Source organism: Mustela lutreola, chromosome X (genome assembly GCF_030435805.1).
Source record: "Mustela lutreola isolate mMusLut2 chromosome X, mMusLut2.pri, whole genome shotgun sequence".
Classification (NCBI taxonomy): domain Eukaryota; kingdom Metazoa; phylum Chordata; class Mammalia; order Carnivora; family Mustelidae; genus Mustela; species Mustela lutreola.
The window spans coordinates 3,052,254-3,076,793 of record NC_081308.1 but is presented as its reverse complement, the minus strand read 5'-3'; the positions used below and the strand labels follow the sequence as shown (position 1 = coordinate 3,076,793).

The 24,540-nt window shown below is 44.1% G+C and overlaps 1 long non-coding RNA gene across 4 annotated transcripts in view; it reads left to right on the top strand.

Moving 5' to 3' along the window:
• LOC131821417 (uncharacterized) overlaps nucleotides 1-24,540 on the top strand; it is a 90,606-nt gene that overhangs the window by 43,646 nt on the left and 22,420 nt on the right. For 3 of the 4 annotated variants that reach the window (XR_009349898.1, XR_009349899.1, XR_009349897.1), the window contains exon 3: nucleotides 19,185-21,886. This is a non-coding gene — a long non-coding RNA (uncharacterized LOC131821417). Of the gene's footprint in view, nucleotides 1-19,184; nucleotides 22,697-24,540 lie in introns of those variants that run through there. The other variant, XR_009349900.1, reaches the window with a different exon arrangement.

The window sequence follows — 24,540 nt, the reverse complement described above, 5'->3', positions numbered from 1 at the left end:
TGCCTTCGGCTCAGGTCCTGATCACATGTCCTGGGATCGAGCCCCACATCGGGCTCTCTGCTTGGCAGGGAGCCTGCTTCCTCCTCTCTCTCTGCCTGCCTCTCTGCCTACTTGTGATCTCTCTCTCTCTGTCAAATAAATAAATAAAATCTTGAAAAAGTAAAACACAAAAACACAGATACCAGTTCGAGGAAACACAGCAACAGGTCATTGCATGCAGAAGGGAAACTGTCTCAGAGTCCAGAATGCAGACAACCTAAAAAATCTGCAAAAGAGCTGCCCTTTTCTTTCCGAGGCTAATGCAATACTTGCCTGAACGGTTTGTTTGCTAATTTCCCAGCATTGATGAAGAGAAAAGAGTCTGCATTATTTGGTTGCTCTATGAAGGAAAGCTTTGTCATATATCTTCAAATCTGAGATCATGATCCCTGCAGCTTTGATCTTTTTCAGAATTACCTTGGCGCCTCCTGGTCTTTTGTGGTTCCATGAAAAAAATTCTATGATTATTTTTTTCCAGTTCTGTGAGAACTGCTCCTGGTATTTTGATAGGGATTTTGTCCTGAATCTGTAGATTGCTCTCAATAGTACGGAATTTCAACAGTACGGATGCTTCCGAACCATGAGCTTGGACTAGCTTTCCATTGCCTTGTTCGACTTTAATCTCATCAATGTCTTGGAGTCTCAGAGCACAGGTGTTTCACCTGCTTGGTTGAATTTATTTCTAGGTATTTCATTTTTTTGGGTGTGTGTGTGTGGAATTGTAAATAGAATGGTTTTCTTAATTTCTCTTTCTGCTACCTTGTTATTAGCATCTAGAAATGTAACAGACTGCTGTATGGTAACTTTGTATCTGCAACTTTACTGAATTTATTTATGAGTTCTCACAGGGCACATCTTTATAGTTTTTTTTTTTTTTTTTTCCCTGTCATTTTGCAGGAGAGGGATGTCCTCAAATATGATATTGAATGGAGGCAGGCTTATCTTTTTTTTTTGTTTTTTCCTGAGTGCTTTTGATTCATGCACAATGTTTAGAAGTTATCATTTGCAAAGTTAAAGGAATCCTCCTCGTAGTGTTTGATAAAATGTTCCCATAAACTGGTGAGGGACTGGTATCTTTTGGGCACATAATTTTGTTTTTTTAATTTTATTTTAGAGTGTAGGAGCAGAGAGATGGTCAGAGGGAGAGGGGAGAAGCAGAAGCAGACTGCACAGAGAGCAGGGAGTGTGGTGTCAGACTCCGTCCCAGCACCCTCAGATCATGACATGAGCCAACACCAAGCATTAGATGCTTAACCGACCGAGTCACCCAGGCGTCCCTGGAAAATGGAATTTTTTTAGCAATCGCAAAAGGGGAGAGAGTAGTATAAAGACCCCCAGCATCCTCATGCCCTACCTTCAACTCTTGTCAGCTTTGGGCTGCTCTGTCTCAGCTCGGCCTTCCCCCACTGTCCCCAGCCAGACCACCTTATACATCTTAGCTGATGATTGGAGATCATGGATGAATAGACTTCAGCGGCTAAACTATCCTTTTGCATGTGTTCGGCTGTTAGCTAAAGACCCATTCTATGTGAGATACAATTTTTCCTTTTATTCGGTTAGGATTGTCTCTGCTCTGAGATACGACCTGTTTCGATATGCTACTGAGTATACCTCCTGCGTCCTGCATCAGTCTCCGCAGTGTGTTTTCCACGATCGGACTTGTCTCATTAGCCTGTGTTCTAGACTTTATTTACTATATCGATTTTCTCTGCCATTCCGTGGCCAACCACGCTCTTATTTTCTTTGCTGTATTCACTTCTTTTTTCCTTGTTTCTCCTGTCTTTGCGTTTAACATGTGTTTTCTGACTCTTCCTGATCTTCCTCTCTCCTATTCCTCCCTTCAAATTCTGCTTTACTCACCTGACTTCCTAGGTGGCTATGTTTGTTTTTGAATTCTGCATATTTTCTAATTCCCATGACATTTTTCATTTAAACACCCGAGTTGTTTAGAACCGTGTTTTGTGATCGCGGGACATGTTTGTCGCTGACTTCTGTTCTTAGTTTCTGAGTTTACTTCCGTGTTGTCAGATTCCATAGTTCTGTGATTTTATTGGTCTGTGTTAGGGCTTACTGGTTGGCGCACAATACTTCTGCGTGTTCTACAAATTCCCATCTCTATAATCATTTGCATCCTAGAGGTTTGTATTTGCATCTGTTTTCTCAATACTTACCTGCTTGTCAAAACATTTCAGACCTCGATTATAATCTAACACTGATCTTTGGATTTGCCAATAATTTTTTCCCCCTTGTGGCCCTGTGTGTGCACGTGTGCATTTCTGTCTCCTTAAGGGCAAACAAAGTCAGAATCTTGGTGAATTTTGTCTGCCTTTTATTACAAATCAGTGGATGTTTCTTTGCTTTGCCAAGTCTCCTACCCTCACAGACGGTGTCACAAGCCTTCCGGACAGAGACCTCCTGAAAGGTGGTTACAGTTGCATTATTTAAAACAATAAAACTTCTGTGTCCCGAAGGCTTGCTACACTGTATCATAACTCTGAGACATAGAGTAATAGCGTTCAGGAAATAATGGATTCTGGCTGGATGCAGAATCCTCCCGGCCCCGGCGTCCGCATACCGTCTCCTGAATAATGGAGACGTAGACAGAGCTGTCAATGCAAATCAGCTCCCGGTGCTTAAAGAAGATGGCGTGTCAGGCTAGGGATTCGGGTAAATACATATTGTCGTTCCTCGCCGCAGAAGAGCACACAGACTCACAGCACACACGTGGCGCATAATTTCTTATCTCTCAGCTCCTTACACAAACACTCGTAGGTGCTGGTGTTTAATATCCCAAATTGTTTCCACGTAAATGAGCGTGCCTTAGACACGAATCATCCCAGATGTTCAGCAGTGGTGGAAATGCAAGCTTGTGGGGCGTAGGGCGGTCGGCTCTGTTGGCGATGAAATCCCAGGTGTGGGGAAAGAATCGGAGGCCCCTCTCCAGGGTGAGCTGCTTCCCCTGGGGGGGACAGACTCATTCCTCTTCCCATGCAACTGCATTCTGATCTCACTCCTACTCTCCTGGCTCTAAACCACTACGGCGTCCTTCCTAGAGCCGCTCTGTTTCTGCAGTAGCTGTCCGAGTGGCTATGATAACGTGTGACGGATAGCTGTGCCTGTATATTCACGGATATGGCTTGCACATGTGCATAAGAGGACGTGATGCGTGGATTTAAGCTGGCAAAGTGGCCCTCAGAGCTGCCAGTCAGCTCAGGTTAACAGGTGGTTGCAGTGATAACCTCTGACCCCCCTTTGAACAGGACCGGCCGTCTTTGTGTTCCCCCCTATTCCCGTCACTTGTTTTATCTTTCTTGGGGTTGTGTCATGGCCAGAGACAATGGGAGAGGCAGCAGATGCGTTGTAGATGCTCAATAAGTATGTGTAATATTTATATTATACATGCATGTGTAATATATGTATAAGTATAATATAAATTTGTATGCATATACATGTATATATAAACATATAATATGTGTATAATATACATATTATACATATATATGTATAATATAAAAAATATGTATAAAATGGAAGCAGGCACCATTCTTGAGGCGGTCTCTAACGAACAATATTCCGTATACATGCGGTTCTCCAAATGTGTCCAGTAAAAGCACGCTTCACTGGTCATTATGCCGTGCTAGGATTTATGGCTGCAAGAAATACTAGTCTCTGCCCTCTGGAGCTTAAACCTTATTAAAGTTACAGGGATGGGAGAAACATCATGATAATGTGAGTATTACAGGTGAGTATTACATGTGATTACAGGTGATTAAAAGAAAAATGCACCATTATTTGACAACACCATCCATGAATGGGGAAGCTTGAAAAGATAGATTTAGAAAAATGACCAGGGGCGCCTGGGTGGTTCAGTGGCTTAAGCCTCTGCCTTCGGCTCAGGTCATGATCCCAGGGTCCTGGGATCGAGCCCCGCATCGGGCTCTCTGCTCAGCGGGGAGCCTGCTTTCCTCCTCTCTCTCTGCCTGCCTCTCTGCCTACTTGTGATCTCTGTCCAATAAATAAATAAAATCTTTAGAAAAATGACCATAAAGACGTTGGCGTTTTGGGTAATACCTCATCTGAGCCATCTAGGTAGACCAGTTGCCCCCAAGGGTGGACGTTCCAAGAGACAGGACATCTGTCACAATGGCCTCTTAGCTTGGGGGATAGGAGTACCACGGGCTGGAGACACGGGCTGCATGGAAATGGAGGAGAAGAAGCACGACAGCGTACGTCTGTCGCAGCTGACGATGGGAAGACTTTGAAGGTCCAGCGGGCCTGACTTCTGAGTCTGTGTTGGGAAATTCCAACAGGGAAATGTCATGTCAGATGCACACGACTGAGAGGTTGTGCAATCTCATTACAGATATAGCTTATGCCCATCGCCGCCAGCTAAGGTGTGCACCCTGTCTCTCGACCGGCCCCAGCAATCCCCCACCCCGTGAGCTGATAACAGCTACATCGTGCTGGGTGGGGAACCTCGGCCACCTGTCCTGCTGGGGCACGGGCCCTTCCACCACAGAGGACCAGCCTCCTCAAGGACTTGGCTCCTTTCCTGCCTGTTCTGTGTTTGCGACACCAAGTAAGCTCCTGAAACACCACCGTCCAACCAGCCTCACGGTCCCTTGGGAGGCTTTATCCCTGCGGTTTCAGCAAACACATCCTCTAGACGGACCCAGGAAGCCCTCACCCGAGGAGAGACCATGTGCTGGGCTGTAGACACGTTTCAGTCCCTTCCAAAGGACCAAAATCATGCCACGTTCGCTTGTCGGGAGACACACACGGACACCGCTAGGACAGCTGACACGTTTGAAACTGAGAAGCAGAACCGGCACGAGCTCATGGATCCAAGAATGACGGGACAGAGAAGTGAGAACGTATTTCCACTGGGAAGCAATGAAAAATGCTGCAGAGCACTTTCCCCCCCCCACCCCCCCGGAGTTGGGGAGAACAGGCCTGAATGGAGCAGTTGTAAACCGTGGCCTGGGGCTGTCTGCTGTCACCAGAGCAATGAGGGCCTGCAGAAGGCTCAGGTGCCCCGAGCCAGGGTCATGGAACCTGGGGAGGCTCAGAGGTCAGGGAGGAGACACACAAGCAGTACAGGGTGTGAAAAACAGCCGCTGGCCTGCAAAGCCAGGAAACGCGTCACCAGCAGCCTCCACGACGTGGCAAAGGGGCCGTTGTCCTCAAGGCCCAGTTACAAAAGAAGCGACGTGTTTGCAGGCAGACGCTGAGAAAGGAACATGGATTTGGCTCCACGAGGCAACTAGTGACCTTTAGGAGATTAAGCTCTGAGGGTGAGACCCGCAGGACCCTGCCTGGGGAATCTTTCAGACACCGCGAGCTAGTGAAAGACAGGGCCACGGTGACGGGGAATGTCTTTCAGGGCAATTTTGCCGCACACGGGAGCTAGAAGAAAGGGCCCTGAAGTTTAGGGGATTTCTTCTGCAGGTGGGAAAATGGCCAATGTTTTGGTGAATGGGAAGGATGCCCTTGGGGGGTCCGTGCAGTGCTTGTGTCGTTGAGAAAGCCAAAAGCAAGGGAGCCCTGGCACGGCGTGGAGGACTGTGGAAAGAAGGCGGTGTCTGTCCGCCATCCGCATGCACAGGACACAAGGCGCAGTGTGAGAATGCAGAACTGGGCAGGCACGCAGGGGGAATCCTATGGGGGCCTCCGTCTCCTTGCTGGCACGCAAACACATCAGCCGACCAGGGAGAAGCTGCGATGCAGCAGAGGAAATTGCAAAAATCTCTATTCAGCCCAGGTAAACGGTGCTTGATAGCCTGGAGATGCCTCCTAGGAGTGCCTGGGGGCCGCCCTTGGAATCTGCCAGCACAACACGGGAAGTGTGAGCCGTGGATGGAGTTACTTACGTTTTAGGGGAGCCTGAGGCGGGGAAGGGGCAGGTAGAGCCGGGTGTATTCGACTGCTGCATTTCCCAAGCTCCGTCCAAGAAAAGGAGACAGACACCAGGACTTCAGGACGTGAGCATGACACGGGGTTTATGTGGGGAAACAGGGAAAGGAAGGTGCGTTTCCGTGAACATTTGGTGGGTTCAGTGGATGGGACGTGCCGGGGAAGGGAGTGACGGATGGTGGTGCTTGGGGAGCGAGTTTCTGACCTGGTGCACCGTGGGTGCGTGTTTGAAATCACAACATGCAGGGAATTGGGGGGAGTGAGAGAAATCAGGGGCCGTACAATGTCCGGCAAGTGCAGGGTCCATGTGTGGGAATCCAGAATTGGCCGTCACCACGATGAAGCAGGAGGTGCCGTGGTGAATAAGGAGACGGACTGCCTGAGGGGGGTCTGGGAAATGCAACCATAGGGTTCAACACGATTCCGGAGGAAAGAGAATGATGCATCCCTCTGGAAGGCTTGTGACACCGGACAAGGATGGCCCAAGGAGCCCTAGACCGAGGCCTGTAGCATTCCCAGTTCAGCTCTGCGATGCAAGTTCTTTGAGGCTCTGTGTTCCCGTCCTGGTCCCCGGCGGATATTGTCCACAGCTGTGGAGGAACACAAGCTCTCAAGAGAGAGCGAGCAGTGACGCGAAGACGCCAGGCTCTGGTTGCGTCGTACAAGAAGGTCAAAAGTCGAGAGGAGGGAGATGGGTCCGGTCAGGGGTCCTGTACAGTGTTTCGGGGATGCAAGTGCACATGGTGGGGAGCTCCCGTCTGGGGTTCTGGGTTGCCACACCGCCTAAAAAACACATGGACGGTGACAATTCAGGCCCCACGTGTTCGCGAGAGTCGCATGAACAGTGGCCTGGACACACATTCGACCAAACCCAGACCAACACGAGCAAACGACCCCCAGTTTGAATTCATTGCATGAACTGTACGACATGATCTCACAGCTGGAAAGTCTACCGAGCACCCCGAGATTTTCCCCAATAATGTCTTCAGATGTTGGTCTCAGGACCTCCCCATGTCCCTGCGACAGGGTAGCTCCCGCACATTCGGTTGGCGTGAGGCAATTGCCCGATTTCCTTCCATGGCACACGTCCCATTCTTTTTGCTTTTTTACCATAGGATCCACAAACCTTTAGTAGATGACGTCGACACCGTTTTATTCTTGTGGGTCAGAAACCATCCAGTTTACTTTTAAATATCGAATAGATACCACAAAGCAAAGGACAATTATCTGGGCAAAGAGGCAAATTGGAGAGTGCATTGAACATGTAGAATCCCTTTTTATAGACACAGAGAAGGGAAAGACCAAATCCCATACTCTATGGAATGTGGCATCCCATAAGCAGATGGGATCCTGTACGTATCCCCTGATTTCTCAAGTAAACTGAACACTGCCCTGAACACAAGCTCAGACACGTTGGATGTGCTCGTCCACAGAACACAGAATCGGCCTTTGTAGGATGAACCCGGGGAGGAGTACTCTCCTTGAGAAACATAGCAGAGACATGAATTCCCACCAGCCGGGACCAGCTTCACCCAAACGCCGCGGGCAGCCACCCGTGGAAAGCACTCCGAGGCTCCTCAAAGTCACGTTTATCAGTTGGCCCCCAAGCGTCCACACCCTCCAGATATCATTGTATAAATCACTTGAATGGCTTTGAAAACAGGATCTCTAATTTGAGGTCAAGTGTTTATGGTGACGCAAATCAGAGAGATGGATTCTGTGCGTGGTATGATGACCACCAAAAAGGAAAAAGGAGTCTGGGTCACATGTTCCATGCATCCGTCCATATATGACATTTGTGTGTGTGTGTGAACAGAGCGAGGATTTTCCCAGACTCACAGTTTACCATCGATGCATCTTCTAATTTACGTTTCAAGCTGCACATTTCTCCACTTTCTCAGAAGACGAGAAACATGATGTTAGACCCAGTGGAATAAATAGGAAATGGTTACCCAAGACCTCCGCATTCAGCTTCTCCTGACCATCCATTTTCTCGTTATCTGAGAATAGTTGAATTCGCATGTCACGATTGGCCGCGTTCAACTCCGTTTCCATGCGTTAGGAGGAAATGTGGACCATCGTCTGCAGGCGACGTCTTGATTTAAGCAGTATGCACGGGTGCGAAGCTTTTCTATTTCGCTAGATTAGGTCTGCAGACCAACGTTGTATGGGTGTGCTTGATTTCAGGATTTCTACCTTCATGGTGCAGGACGTGTGAGAAACGGACTCAGAGAATATGCCCGGGGGAAGACGTCTTCGTACGTAGGGATGACATCAATGAAACGCAATTCGAGACAAGGAGCTAGATGAGCCCCGAGTCTGCAACAAAGAATGATAATCAGACTGAAGAGATACAGTAACTCCATGAGGGATGTATATGGAGAAACAAGTTAGCTCAACCCCATGCATCTCCTTTTAACCTCTTGTTTTAAGACAGTAACTTATTCCTTTTTGCGCATTCCAACTGCATTGCCCTGTTGTATGATGGTTCCTGGCCTCACAGTAGATTTCCGAGACTTGCCGAGGTAATGGAACCAGTTTTGTCCCGGGGGTCTTGCAGACACATTTTTCCCTGACGAAAAGGCCCCATTTGGACACATAAATAGATGGTCGAGACTCTAACTTGCATCAGAGCAGAAATACCAAAGTTCCAGCCCAGAACTGTAAGCCCACACGTTTCTAACAGAGTATCACGTAGCCAGCTTCCTGGATTTAATTTGGTTGAAATAATTGATAAGGGCATTCAGAGGCGAGTCGCACCCTCAGGGGAGGTCAAATAATTTTCTTGCAGCCTTTGAAAATTTTCCAACTGGTTGATGAGCCACGTTCAGGCAGCCAAAGACACGGCCTACTCATTCCGTATCAGCTGCTTCCTTGTGTTTTCCCAGACGCCATTAGGCCTTTCTCATGCGTTGGTTTTATTAAACGTTTTCATGGCAGTTAATCCATAATAGAATTTATGATGTTTAATATAAAGGGTACGTGTAGCATATCCTTAAGCCTGGCGAAGGACAGAGACATAGATACTCTGCCACGTCTTCCCAAACCATGGTCCACTCCAAGCCTGCTTCCCTGTCTGCCGCTCTCTGTTGACCACAGGTGGAGAAACCGACTCCCCAGTGGTTCTGACCCTCGATGACGGCAGAAATACCTCTGCAAACAGAGAAATAGGAAATACAGCTATCGGGAAAAAAAAAAAAATCTCACGAAGACCCAAATTATTACTGGTCCTGAAAGCATGGACGCCCACCTCTTGGCCTCTTACTGAATTCAGGGCATCCTGTAGGTGCTCTAATGCATGTCCCACGTCCACCCAATGGACTGGGTGTCCTTGTTACCCATTTCACAGACAAAGAAACTGAGGCTTTGGGAGTTTCTACATTTAGACATGAGTACTGATTTTAGTGATTTTCTGCGTCACAGTGAAATGTGCAGGAAATCCAGGAAAAAGGATTTTTCTAGAGGCATTTCCCATTTGTGAAGACAAGATGCCGCTCTTCCTTTAATAGGTCCGTTCCAGAGGGTGGTTTTGGCAACCCCACAGGGTGTCGTAATTGTGATCCGCATGCATTTCCAGCATCCTTTATGCAGCCATGCATGTCTCGGAGACTGTACGGGCTCCGATCCAGACCTCCACAATGCAGCAGACTTGACAGCAGAGCCCGTCAGAGCAGTGTTTTGGTTTCCCCAAGTTACGTAGTCCGTGAAAGGTGCAGTAGCATTATGTCTCCAAAAAATACACGGGATCTAACTTAATGAAAAAAATGTCTTATTGCTTAAAAAAAAAAAAAAAAAATGCTAACCATCATCTGGGCTTTTTAGCCAGTGATCCCACAGGACCACCACAAATACAATAGTGAAAAACTGTGAAATATTGTGAGAATTCCCAGATATGATGCAGAGACCCAAAGTGAGCAGTTGGTATTAGAAAAATGGGGCCAGGTCACCTGGGTGGCTTAGTGGGTTAAGCCTCTGCCTTCAGCTCAGGTCATGATCCCAGGGTTCTGGGATCCAGTCCTGCGTCGGGCTCTCTGCTCGGAGGGGAGAACCTGCTTCCTCCTCTCTCTCTGCCTACTTGTGATCTCTGTCTCTCAAATAAATAAATAAAATATATAAAAAAAAGTGAGCCCATACGCTGATTTGATGCAGTGTTAGCCACAAACCGTCAGCTTGTAAAACAAACAAGCAAACAAACAAACCACATTAGCAGCATAAGACGAGCTATCCTGAATGAAGTTTGTGCAGGGGCGGAGAGCTATGCTATTTAGTGGAAGTTTATGCTTTGAAACACTCCCAGGTCCCAAGCAGGAGCATTTAAAAATAGCGGCAAAAGAGATCGTTTTGTCTGTTGAAACCGTTCGCTTCTACCGGTGTATGGGGAGGGGGGCGATGAATGAGTCAATTTAATTGATAAATATCGAAGTGGTAATAGGTTACTTTCGTCAAGTTCACGACGGCTAATCTCATCTGAGATTTTTGTCTTGGGTTAATGATATTTATTGTATGTGTGACATAGAAAAAGTGGGAGTCAGCCAGATAACTTTGAAGTGACATTCTTCGGAGGGACATGGAAAATGCAAAATACTGTCTTAGAACAACAGAGGAAACACGATTGTGTGACATAAGATGACTGCTGGCTGCCCAACCGCCTCACCTCCTCTACCCTCAGTCACAATATAGTATTTTTTATTAATACAACTATCTTCTGTGCTATTCAGCTTAAAACACCTGATTAAACTTTCCTGTAATGTCTTCTAGATGTTCCCATAAACTCTTACAGAAAATCTTTAACTGAAAAAAAAAGCAGACTATTACACGATTAAAAACAAACCAAAAAAAAAAAAAAAAAAAATTGGATGATTTAGTGGGCGTTCCTGTAGCAAGCGTGCCGAGACTTCCAGGATGCTCGGTAAACCCGAGCATCAGGTACCAACTTTTCATGATTCTTTTGAAGTGTTTGGAGGCATTTTCTTGAATTTCTTACCATCATGGTTATCTGCATTGATCCTGTCCCCTGACGTTCTGTGCGTGCGTTTTCACTCCCTCGTCCCTTCTCTTAAATGAGCATTTACAGGGGCGCCTGGGTGGCTCAGTGGGTTAAAACCTCTGCCTTCGGCTCAGGTCATGGTCCCAGGGTCCTGGGATAGAGACCCACATTGGGCTCTCTGCTCTGCGGGGAGCCTGCTTCCCTCTCTCTCTGTCTGCCTCTCTGCCTACTTGTGATCTCTGTCAAATAAATAAAATTTAAAAAGCAAAAACAAAAACCAAAAAAAATGAGCATTTACAAATCACTACCTCCAGCAGCAGAATAAACCCAACCTCGGCTACTTTGCCTACGTCCTTGAGAGAACTTCACGCACACATGCACCTGCTCCTCCAACACTGTACGTATCGCCACTCCCGACCCTGGGTCCAGTTCCCTTTCTGTTCACCAAAACATTTAATCTGGAAGATATCTTAACCACGTAAAATTTTAAAATCTAAAAATGCCCCCCGACCCCCGAGGAATAGCTTGGTGATGAGACACATTGTTATACATTTTCCAAAGCATTTAAGAAACAAAGTAGAAACCAACAAACTGTTTCCCCCACTTCCCAGAGGTAACCATTTACTAGCAGTTGCTACATAGTTATGTGTGCGTTTTCTTTAGATTTACGTATTGAGAGAGCGAGTGAGCACGGGACCGAGGTAGAGGGGAAGGGAGAGACTCTCAGGCAGGTTCTGTGCACGGCTCAGTCCTAGGACCCTGAGATCCTGACCTGAGTTGAAACCAAGAGTCGGATGCTCAACCAGCTGAACCTCTATATATGTGTGCATTATGATTTATTATTATTTTTAAGGATTTCCTTTATTTGAGACAGAGCATGAGTGAGAGAAGGAGCTAAGAGAGACAGAGAGGCAGAGTCCCCGCTGGGCAGAGAGACCCCTAGGACTCGATCCTAGGACCCCAGGATCATGACCTGAGCCAAAGGCAGATGCTTAACGTCGGAGCTCCCAGGTGCCCCTATGCATTTGTATCTACTGAGTGAGCACACATTCCCCTATAACGGTAGAATTCTATTGACCGTCATCTTCCGTTTCACTTTTTCGCTCAGTGACAGGGTACACTTGGACCTGGTTCAACGTTCTCATCTGTTGTAAAACATTTCACGACACTTGTAGCAACTGTCTGCCCCATCCTTCATAAAAACATGGATTTCTTTTGCAGTATTTTTTCCTAAAAGCAGTGCGAGGATGACCGTCCCCAAGTGTCTTCCTAGCATGAACATGGAAATGGGTCTAGCCATTACATTTATGACATGTAATTTCGGGGTAAGGACATGTGCCTGCCTGCACCGAGGATGTCCACATTGCTTTCCCGAGTGCTGGTACGCACCGTCATTGTGTGTGCACACACGTGTGTGCACTGGTCCTGCAGGGCTGACCCTCCCTGCCAGTACAGACTATTCCTATACACTTGCTGTCCCGGTCCTAAAACCTGCCATTTCTCCCAGGAGCCTTGGTTGTCCTTTTATTGGACAGGGTGGCATGGAAACCAAGCTCTGGGCAGAGTGTTATTTCTCTAGAGTCCCCTCAGCTGAGGGAGCAAGTCAGTGTGTGTCCCAACTCATGTGTGTGCATCCGTGTGTCCATATTTCTGTATGTCCTGATGTGGGAGCTCCCGCTGCTGTCTCCAGCTGGAAGCCATTACTGCTGGGATCTTTCCAGCATCCCACCTGGCTTCTCCCACTTCTTCCACTCCAGCAGTGACCAAAACTGGCCCTTGACCAACCGTCAGCTATGTGTGTACATAACCGATGCATCCTGTGCGTATCTGCCTACAACCTATGGGAAGCATGTTGTCCAGTGGACCATGGAGCTTAGGCACCACTCCTTGGTGTCTAGTCTCACAGATGCATTACCATGTGTAGTGTAAGGTCAGTACCGGCCCCCACACACACTCCCCTCACGGAGGAGGTCTCACCCATCAGCACGTGCTTATTCTCACGTTTTCCTGTCACTCTGTGTGTTTCACCACAGGATTCCCTCATCCCTAGTGTGGTTTGAATTTGCATGTCTTCCATCCGGTCCTTGTGCTAGGACGTGCTGTGATTTTCCGTGAACACCCAGGGTCCTGATCTACCATTACGGGGTCACACAGAATGTGTACACAACTCTACATGTGTCCCCTGTGGGCTACCTATTCAGAGCTCCCCTCCCCTTAAGCCTAGTTAGCTATCTGCAGTTCTCATTCCGGAATGTCCTATAGGTGGAGTCATACAGGACATAGTGTTTTCAGACGGCATTCTTCCACTGAGAAATGTGCAGTGAAGGTTCCTCTGTGTCTTCTTGAGGCTTGGTGACTCCCTCATTTATCATTGAACAGTGCCCCGTGGTACAGATGTTCACCATGTCTTTTGGTCATGTCAGTGGATTCTTGGTCTCCATGTCTTCACATGACTTGAGGACTCCCTCATTTATCATTGAACAGTACCCCATGGTACAGATATCAGCCATTTCTTCTGGTCAGGTCAATGGTTTCATGGTCTTCATGTCTTCACATGACTTGATGACTCCCTCGCTTATCCCTGAACAGCACCCTGTAGTATGGATGTCCGCCATTTCTTTTGGTCAAGGTCAATGGCTTCATGGTCTCCATGTCTTTTTGGAGCTTGATGGGCCTCATTTATCACTGAACAATACCCCATGGTACAGATGTCCGCTGTTTCTTCTGGTCAGGTCAATGGCTTCATGGTCTCCATGTCTTCACATGACTTGATGACTCCCTCGCTTAATCACTGAACAGCACCCCATGGTATGGATGTCCACCATTTCTTCTAGTCAGGTCAATAGCTTCTTGATCCCTCTGTCTTCACGTGACTTGATGACTCCCTCATTTTTCACTAAACAGTACCCAGTGGTATGGAGGTCCACCATTTCTTTTGGTTGAGGTCAATGGCTTCATGGTCTCCATGTCTTCTTAGGGCTTGATGACCCCTCATTAATCACTGAACAGTACTCCATGGAATGGATGACTTCTGTGTCTTTTGTTCAGGACAGTGGTTTCATGGTCTCCATGTCTTCTTGGGGCTTGATGACTCCCTCATTTATCACTGAACAGTACCCCATGATACAGATGTCCACTGTTTCTTCTGGTCAGGTCTATGGTTTCATGGTCTTCATGTCTTCACATGACTTGATGACTCCGTCATTTGTCACTGAACAGCACCGTGTGGTATGGATATCTGCCACTTCTTTCATCAGGTCAGTGGCTTCATGGTTATCTTGTCACTTAGTTCATGGTGAAATCCCCTGGATTTACAAGGGTGGAGTGGCAAACTCTCCTTGCACGTAACTTAGCTCTCAGCAACTGATGTGTTCCTGCTCTCCCTCAGCCCTGAAGGATTTCAGAATCCTTCATCATCACTCCCAGTGTGGAAGGAGCCTTCCTCTGGACATTACAGACTTCTGTGGACTCCAGGTTATAGTTGACATGGGGATTGCTCTGCTGTCTGTGCTGTCAGGAGGCTCTTCTTTCTGCTACACAGAAAGGCCAGGCGTTGTCTGCCTACGCACAGACACAGGGTTAGATTCCACACTCTGGCCTCTTTTTGACCAAACTCTGTTGGAGGCACCAGCCTGTCTGTCTAATTGCATGGGATGTGGATGTCTTTAGTTGTATTAGTTTCTGATGGCTGCTGTAACAAAACAGGCATACTTTATCTTATTGTGCTTTGCCTTATGGTACTTCACAGATACATATACTTTGTTTCTTTTCCTTCTTTTTTCTTTTCTTTTCTTTTCTTTTCTTTTCTTTTCTTCCTTTTTATTTTATTTTTTGCTACAAACTTTTGTAACAACCCCATGTCAAGGTTTGGTGCCATTTTTTCCCAACAGGATGTGTTTATTTCCTGTCTTTGGGTCACCTTTTGGTAATTCTCACAGTTCTTTAGACTTTCTCATAGTTTTGTTTTGGTGATCTGTTATGAGCATTCACTGAAAACTCAGGTAATGGTATTTTTTTTAGACAGAGCTATCACACACTTAATATACTACATATAGCATAAACAAAGATTTTATATGCATTGGGAAATTTGGCCTTATTGCAGTATTTTAAAAAATATTTTATTTATTTGACAGAGAGAGGGACAGTGAGTGATGATGAGTAGGGGAAGTGGCAGAGGGAGAAGCAGACACCCTGCTAGGCAGGGAGACTGATGGTGGGACTCGATCCCAGGACCCTGAGATCATGATCTGAGCTGAAGGTAGATGCTTAACCCACTGAGCCCCCCAGGCACTGGCCTTACTGTAATATTTGCCTTATCATGGTGGTCTGGAAATGACCCACACAATCTCCCAAGGTATGCCTGTACCACAAACACAAGGCCCTCAAACCACCCAGACTCACTTTGTTAAATGTCTGGTGGTCAGAAATCTGACACACTGTCATTGGAGTCAATGCAAAGTGTCCCTTGGCACATGAACCCCTTTGTGAAGGCAACCATGGCTGCTCAGGTGTTTTCCACAAACTCATATGCATGGCTTGACTCTTTGGTCTCACTCTTCTACAATGAAGGATTCCTGGGATTACACTAGGTCCCTCTGGATGATCCAAGATAGTCTTCTCATCCCAAGACCCTGAATGTAATCACCTCTTCCCAATTCATTCTGTCACCTAACGTTAGGTATTCCCAGTTTCCAGTGATTAGGGTGTGGACATTTGGGGTGGGGGTCAGGAATGAAAATCATTCTGCTTTACACACAGGTTCAGTCCTGCCATTTTATCAGACCTCATCGGAGAAGGTTTCCAAAAGATTGTCAGGACTCCCTGCTCTTGTGTAGAAAAGAGATCATGGGTTCATGTCTACAGTTGTGAGCATCACATACACTCCTGTGCTTAATGACTTGTGTGCTCAGCCTCTCCCTGAGCAGGTGAGAAGGTGTTGGGACACCTCTCCCTGAGAAGGTACCCCCGTCTCCCTGAGCCCTTCCAGTTCTCTGTTTAGCAAGACCGTACTGATGCATAGCCAGAGTCATGTTTCATTTATTTATTTCTGTGGAAGCCTAGTAGACACATAGCATTAGTTTGCAGGTGCTCAACACAGTTCAGCACTGGCACATCTTGCAAAGTGGGCAGATTAAGCTTGGTTAACATCCATTATCATGCAGAGTTAATTTTTTTTTTCCCTCTTGGGATGGGAACTGTTAAGATTTAGCAACTTACAAATGTACAGTATTCACTATTGTTGCTATGCTATAGATCTCTTCCTGGAACTTGTTTTCAAAGTTGTTTTTTTTTTTTTTTTAATATTAACATATAATGTATTAGTTGCCCCAGGGGTACAGGTCTGTAAATCATCAGGTTTACGCACGTCACAGCCCTCATGATAGCACATACCCTTCCCAGTGTCCACCCCCCAAGCCACCCTATCCCTATCCCCAACCCCCAGCAACCCTCAGTCTGTTTCCCGAGATTAAGAATCTCTTATGGTTTGTCTCCTTCTCGATTCCATTTTGTTTCATTTTTCCCCTCCCTTTCCCCCACGATCCCCCTGCCCGGCCTCTCCAATGCCTCATATCAGAGAGATCATATGATAATGGTCTTTTTCTGATTATCAAACTCATCTTAATCAGTGTTTCTGTCTCAGGCCACAGATGCCATGATGATAGGTAATAAAAATGAAGAGTTTGTGCCCTTTCTCCCGAGAATTCACACTGAAGAATATATAGAATGTAGCCTTTGTACCTCCATGAGGGCCATACCTGCTGAACCGTTGTCTTTGGATTCCCTCATGTTTTTGGCCTCTCCTGAAAACAGCATTTATCATGCTCAGAAGTCACTACTTCCAAGTACTGTTACTTTGATTTTAAAAAGAAAAAAAAAAAATTCTGAGAGAGAAGGTTACAACCTGCTAATTCCTGAACAGCTTCACAGTGTGTATTACGTTCCCAACAATTTTACTGTGGCTTCTGTGCACATCGTAGGCTGATAGGCACACAATGATATAGACGATGCACCTATTCAAAGCACTAACATCTTTATTTCAATGCTGGTATACACACGATAATTGTAAAAAGGTGTAATCGGACAATCTGGGAAGAAGGAAAATGCAGTGCTGTGTTCCCAAGTAAACTCCCATCAGTAGTCATTTTGATGCATTGTATGCATCTGAGTTATTTCCCAAATTCGTAGCAACATCCGTCTTTGCAACTCCCAGAGTCTTGATTGTCCCAGGACCCCTGGTTCCTCCTGATTCTGGGTATTGGTGTCAGGCACAGAGAAAAGGATCTTTGTTCCCTCCTCCAGTTCAGAATCCACAGGAATCTTGTATTTACTTCACACCTTAATGTTCATGTCTCGGAAACCTCTTTCTGGAGTCGGCTCCCAGCTCTTACAGCCCGACCTCCAAACTCTCATTAATGCCATGTGCTGTTCACCAAGCATACTTGTGCAAGGTCTGCCTTTGGTGTCAGGAGTCCTGATGGGGAGTACCAACCTGAAAGCAAGACAGGAGCCCCACTGGTAAAACCTACCAGCAGAAATAAAGGGCTCAGGAAACTGCTGTGTCCCAGGAGGAGAGACACTGTGTGTTCTACGACTCAGGGTCCCATCAGCCCATTAAAGAAATGAGGGAACGTTCACGGATGCCCAGGGAAGTTGGATCTCTACCCTTTGGCGTTTCTGTTGCTCTGAGGGTTTTGTACTTGACAGTTTCCACTCAATGGTATTTCTCTTGGATTCAAATTTGCCTGCACTTGCCACTTTGTTGTAATTTTGTTTCTATTTTCACAAAGGCTTTGCCCTTTAATTATCGGCGCTGGTGGGGCTTAAGATGTTTTGCGTCTATAAGTTGGTTGGTTGAGAAGGTATCAAATTTTGATGTGGTCTTGGGTTACTCTAAATATGACCATCTTTTCCTAATTTTCCAGCTTTATTTGAGACGCTCCTGGTGGGTGAGCGGTGGTGAGAGTATATGCAATTTTTTCTTTATTTTTTTTTAAGGGTTTGGGTCACGTGGTTAAATATGTTTCAAAAATAGAAGGTTAAGTATGTTTGAAATATGTTTCAAAAAATGTTTCAGAAAGGAAAACTAGGGAAGGTGACTGAAAACTACCCTTTCCAAGTCAGAAGACCAGCTACTCAAACTCTGAGGACCTGTCTTTGAGATGCGATTATAATGCGCTGTCATATCAATAACATTTCCAGACATGACTTTATGCTGAATGAGTTGGTATTTTTTTTTGACACCAGACCCTGTTCTACATCAGTTTAAAAAAAAAATAGAAATTAGTAACTTTAAAACCTCTCCCACTTTCTCCACTTACACCCCCAAATTATGTAAAGGTGCATTATGTGCACTTTGTTTAAATTTTGTTATGTCCGTGAATTCAAAGCTCACTGCCTCTTTAAAGCACATTTTCATCAGTTGCAAATTATCTGGGCTTTTTCTGTTGGTTGGTTACAGTATTTTTCACAAGTTACTTTTCCTGCTATTTTCTCTCTGTTTTGCTTAGATGATTTTTGGAGAGATGGTGGCCATGATGCTCTCCCATCTCTAAGAGGTTTATTTGAGAGAGAGAATGTGGAAGCGGGGTGGGGGGGTCAGATGGAGAAGCAAACGCTGCACTGAGCAGAGAGCCTAACATGGGTCTCGGTCCCTAGAACCCTGAGATCATGACTCAACTCAGATTCTGAACTGACTGAGCCCCCCAACTGCCCCAAAGATGTATGTATATATACTTACATTATATGGTAATACATGTAATGTATATACACTTGGGTTTATAGTTTATCTTGTATTGAAGCTTTACAGGTATTTGTAAATACATATTTATAAATTATACATACATTATAATATATATAAATACATATAAAGACATATTTATAAATTATAAAATATATATTCCATTTATGCCCAAATATATAATCTTAACAGTAAACATATCAATATAATTCATATATAAGGTAACAATTTTATTTGTATATAAAAATGGTTACTGTTGGTTCAGCTTTATTTTTTCTTGGAAAACAATGGATCTGTACCTGGGAAAAATTAGTTTTCTTTCCTGAGAGTTTCAAGCATTGTTTACTTTTTTGCGTGTCCTCTCATAAGTTAACTGTGAATCTCCCTTTGCTTCTCTTCCTTCTTATCTTTAAGTAACTTCTTCCGTTTCTTTTGAGCTTGAAAAACTTCATGTTTACTGTTTTCTGATCATGAGGTTTTCTTTTTAACAATGTTCTCTTCTTGCAGGTTATACCCAATGCTGAGAGGTTGTCTGTGTCTTCGGATTGTCTGGGTAGGTCTTGAAATGCAGGCTTTGATGTATTCTGTTGCTTTCTTGCTTTCCTGGTTCAGGCAGAAGGGCCAACCAGGTCACTCTAAGTCCATCTTAAACCAAAGAAGATGGGTCGGTTATCAGCGGAGAATTATAACGTAGCTGAAACAGTGGCACAGAGCTCTAACTAGTATATTGTGATGCTACTGGTCTTCTTACAAGTTGTGTGTCCTCAGGATGGTAGAGGAATGAAAGAGACAAGCCAAGAGTTGGTATGGGGGAGCCATAGTGGAGAAGGACATGAACTATTTCATGGGAGATGATTGAAACGGAAGAGGACCGTTGAGATAGGGTTCATGTTCTACCTACTGCAACAGCCTTTCTCCCCCTGACGTCTATATGCATCTCAGAGGTTGGGTAGGAAGGAATTTTTCTTTTACACAGAGGAGTAAACTGGGCATGGGGAGGTATGGGAAGCAATGGTGGTGGATCCTACACATAGATCAAAGGAGGCTTCCTATTAATAACAGCCCATTCTTAGGGCTGGGCAGTTAAAGAGGGGAGGTATGCTAGCTTGGAATGATGATGGACCAGAGTCATGGCTTTGGGAAGGACAAAGACTTCATACCCAAGTTTAACAAGCATTTTGTTTCCATCGATGACTGGGGAAAACATTTCAGATAATCATTTGAGACAATAGTTTCTGCCACGTAGAAAAGAGGGAATCTGAGTATTAAGTCCCATGAAGGATGTTAATCACTTTCTGGGATAACAAGGAAATTCAGGTAAAAGGCACCAGTGTTCCTTTCTAGAGCTGGCTAGAAGTTTTACAGCATTTTGAGGTCAGTCATTTGAGGGATGCGGATTTTAAAGTTTTGTTGGGTAGGGTAAACACACATAGCGCTTTGTTGCTCTTAAATCCCATTAAAATAACAGGAGCAAGACAACTTGACTTGAAGACCACTTCTCCATTCTCATTTCCTCTTTCCATCGGCACTTTGCGGGAATCCTAAGGACAAAGTCATCTAAATGTCAAGACCACAGTTGCTCAAGGAGGGTCTGCTAAGTCGCCAAACCACATGCATAGGTGGGACAAATAGGACCGAAATGTTTGCAAGGACAGTTGTGGTCACCCGTTTCTGGCCCCCTCTTTTCCAAACAAGATGTGAAACTTCATCAATTCTTGTTGACCAGCATCATCACCAAAGATAAATTAATGTGATCCCCTAGTACAATGTGTCCATGGAGCTCTTTTATTTTCTTCCATAATTCTGTCATTTGTATAATTCTCCACCAATAAATTAGGGAGGGTAGAAAATCTCCTTCAAATACAGGGGAGTAGGAATCATTGTTCCTGTGATTCTCAATGCACTTAAATCTTGGCAGTTGAGGTCTGAAGATGGTTGTGGAAAATATACACAGGCAGTCGTTGACACGGCCGGGATGTACGCGAAAGCAATCGCTTAGTATGTGGGGAAAAATGGCCAAAACACAATTCTCTAAGTATGGGGTTTTTGAAACAATGCATTAAATTCACAGTGTATTTTCAGCTTTCATGTATCAAAATGTTGGTGTAATTTTATTGATCTAAAATATCAAACTACTTTAGAAAAATGAATTATTTAGGCTATATGTTTTGATTTTCCTTGCTCGTGAAAATAGGTTTTATCTGAGTTTTTCTATCATGTCTCAGAATTACAATAATTTTGTCTTTAAAGGAAAATAATCTTTATACCATAAAATAACGGATGGATAACCAAGGCATGTGGTAGTCTGTCTCAGGCTTCTTTCAGAAAATGAGTAAAATTACTGAAAATTGTCCTGTAATGTGTAGCCTAGACTTGGGCTGAAAAAGGCAATACTTTATTCTTCCTCTGTGGAATTTATGTTCTGAAACTTCCAGTAAACCATAGGGCTGCATTTCTGTACAAAAAAAAAAAAAAAATTGCAACCAATAATAATGCTTGAGACTGTATTGGATGAAACCATGCAAATAAAATTATATAAGCTGAACTAGTATGTTTGGCAGGCACTGTAGAAGGGCTGTCCAAAATGTAGTTTTCAGCCATTTTCACGTCCTTTCTGAAAGAAACTACTGCAAACACTCAGTCTTCCCTGACTTACAGCCGTGTTACAAAGTTTTGTTTAAAGAGGTGTAGTAGGAAGTTGTGGAGGGTCCTTGTAGGAAAAAGGCCTTGAAGTTCTGCCCCTTCCCTGTCACCTGAAAATGCTAACTCGCTGGGTGTCCTACATCTCAGATGCATGTGTGTACATAGAAAAAGTATGCTATGTAAATACAGATAAGCTCTATACGCCTCTGTACATGCAGGGATATATACACATTGTTACTGGTCTTGGTTCAACAAAATTGAGTCAAAGATGGATGGATCTGAAATACTTTGAGGGTCCACTTCATTCCTTTCTATAATGTTTTACCATTGAGTTCCCCCCATCCATTTATTCAAAGAGGTCTGTGCCTGTGTCATTGGTGTCTTCAAGCCTTTTGAGCCTGGTAACGACAAAGTCATGGACCAAAGCGTCCCTGGGTACTTTGCAGGTGACTGCCTTGTGAAGACAGGGTGCATCTTACTCTGTGTCCAGGAACGGAACCCAGAGACCGGCACCACCAACTGGAAGAGGGACAGGGATGCAATAGGACGATCCTGGCAGAGCCTACGTAAGCACAGTCTCTTGGATCATCTCTTCACTCAAGAGCTGTTTGGGGATTTCTTTTCTCAACAGCACATCATTGAAATTTGCACTTACATCCAAAACATTGCTTGGCATTTTCCTAATAATTTTGCTTTAGGGTAATCTTAAATCTTCTGCGAGTCTTTTATTTGCAAGCATAACCTCTTTCTGCCCTCAGTGAGAAGGCAGAAAGCCAGCCCCACCTATTGTACAGACGAAACGGGTGTTCCAGAAACTTGGGTTTCTCTCCCATGATGGAAAAATCCAGAGCCTTCCTCTCAAAACTGATTGCCATGCAGGGAACAGCATTGTTGCCTAGGTTCAGGAGGATCTTCATTTACCTTGTAATGAACTGTGGAAATTTGTTTTCTAGAGAATACCCAGTTGTAGATCATGTATTTTATTATTATTTTCTGTTCCTTCTCTGATTCATCATTTCTATTTTGGTTTTTATTTACATCTCTTAATCTCATATTTACCTCCCCAAAGTCCCATGTGATCTGTCTTCACACACTTAATCTAACATTTTAAGAGTTGTTCCTCACTCCTTTTGAAACACTTCTATTTCCCTATATTCTGTAAACTTTTAGACTCATTTATTGTCCATGTATATCTTTGAGATGTAAACTGTGGCGATAATACAGTTGGTAGAGCTAAGTGTTTTCTGTCACCTTCCAGGAGTGTCTAGCTTTTTATATAATTCTAGCTATTGAACATTTACTGTCTTAAAAAAAAATAGATTGAGAATCAGATGAAACAGCTTGTGATGAAATCTAACTGATGTTTAATAGTGCAAGAGTGTTGTGTATTCTTATTTCTGTGTGAACACTCGGTATATAGGGTTTTTTGTGGGGGGTCTAGAAAATTTACCTGTGTATGTTGAAGTGACTAGAAGAAATGGATACATTCCTAGAAACATAGTCTTCTGAAACAATCTGGAAAATATAGAAAATTTGAACATATATCAATATATCAGTAATCAGAAAACTCCCAAACAAAAATCCAGGACCTCATGGGTTCACACGTGAAGTCTAAAGAAGGAGAAGGAAAATTCTCAGACACATTCTACGTCTACAAGGGTACCCTGATAGCAAAACTAGACAAGGACACTGCGATGAAAGAAAACAAACAAACGAGCAAATGCCACAAAACAGAACAAAAAACCCCAGGCCAATATCCCCGATGAACATAGATGCAAAAATCTTCAACAAAATGCTAGCAAGCCACATTCAATACATTAACAGAAGCATTCACCACAATCAAGTGGGATGTATTCTGGGGTTGCAAGATGATTCAATAACCAAAATGAAGGATAAAAGTCGTATTATTTTCTCAATAGATCCAAGAAGCATTTGACAAAATTCAGCATTTGTTCATGAGAAAAACCAAATGGCTTAGAGGGAACATACTCAACATCATAAAGGCCATGTGACAGATCCAAAGGTAATATCGTGTACTCAGTGGTGGAAATCAGAGGTTTTTTTCCTTTAAGATCAAGAACAAGACAAGGATGTCCACTTTTACCACTTTTATTTAATATAGTACTGGCAGTCCTAGCACAGCAGGCAGTCAAGGAATTCCAAATCAGTAAAGAAGTGATACGTCACTATTCACAGATAACATACTATTCACAGAGAATTCTAGATACTCCACCAAAAAGCTATTACAATAAATATATAAAAATTGATTGTGTTTCTATATAGTAACAATGAAGTACAGAGAAATTTATGATTTAAGCAAAGTGAAATTTATAATTGTTCAAGAATAAAATGCTTAGAAATAAATCAAGGAGATGAAAAGACCTTATACTTGAAAAGTATAAGACATCGATGAACGAAATTGAAGATGACACATGTGGAAAACGTTCCATGTTCATGGATTGCAAAGACTAAAATGTCCGTACTACCCAAAGCAATCTAGATTCAGTGCCTTCCCTATCAAAACCAACAGCATTTTTCACAGAAGTCGAGTAATTATAAAATTTGTATGAAATCACAAAAGACCCCAAATAACCAAAGTGATTTTGAGAAAAAACAAAGCTGTGTGTGTGCCGCTACTAGATTTCAGGATACACTAGAAGGCCATAATAATCAAAACAATATGGTACTGGAAGAGAAATTGACCTATAAACCAATGAATATAAACCAGATATAAACCCATGGTTATACGATCCAGCGATCTGTGACAAAGGAGGCAAGAATATGCATTGGAGAAAAGTTTCGTCAGCAAATGCTGCTGGGAAAACTGGCCCACAATATGCAAAAGAATAAAACTGGGCCACTTTCTTATACCATACACAAACTCAAAATGGATTAAGGACCTCAATGTGGGACCTAAAATCATAAACATCCTAAAAGAGCACAGGCAGTGAGGTGTCTGAAATTGGCTGTAGCTACGTTTTCTAGATGTGTCTCTTAGACAAGGCAAACAAAGGAAAAATAAACTCTTGGGACTAAACCAAAATAAAAAGCTTTTGCACAACTAAAGAAACCACCAACAAACCAAAAAGTCAAGCTACTGAATGGGAGAAGATATTTATGAATGATATACCTGATAAGTGGTGAATATTCAAAATACATATGTTCATACAATACTAAAGAAGATCCAATTATAAATGAGCAGAAGACTTGAACAGCTATT